This window comes from Nicotiana tomentosiformis, chromosome 9 (assembly GCF_000390325.3).
Source record: "Nicotiana tomentosiformis chromosome 9, ASM39032v3, whole genome shotgun sequence".
NCBI classification, from domain to species: domain Eukaryota; kingdom Viridiplantae; phylum Streptophyta; class Magnoliopsida; order Solanales; family Solanaceae; genus Nicotiana; species Nicotiana tomentosiformis.
The window spans coordinates 7,137,391-7,137,975 of NC_090820.1; positions in this window are offsets into that span (position 1 = coordinate 7,137,391).

Consider the following 585-nt stretch of genomic DNA (forward strand, 5'->3'; position numbering starts at 1 on the left):
GGCTGTTGAAATAAAATAAATTCCCTCTGTTTCTTCCTTATGATCTTTTCTAGACTTCCTCGCTTATTAAATTTTATTCTTTTTCCCTGCCATCTTTAATAAAATGCGGTTTTATTGATCGAGCTTCATCCTTCTCGGGATAATGTATTAACATTAATAAACAACAGAGAAATTATTATGTACTACGTTTTTCATATGCGAAAACGAAAAAAAAAAAAACTCGTTTGAAGTATTAAACTATCATTAAAGCGTGAAGAATTGTGAATAGGTGTTCATAACACGCAGCCGAAACACTAGTAATTCTAGGCAGATCTTTTCGTGTTTAAATTATTTACAAGCAAAAGATCGGATCTAAGACGTATCTGGTGAAGAGAGTCTCGTTTTAAAAAAATTTGATAGTGCGAAAACTCTATGTGTATACACAACGAGACTGATCCTTGCTATCAATTCTTTGATCAACGAAACCCACGAACAAACTGAATGAGAAACTCATGCTGAAATTTTTCTCAAATATCTCAACTCAATGGTTAAAGAACAAAGAATAATTTTCTTGTAATAATATTCTCTCTCTTGGCTTTGTATAAC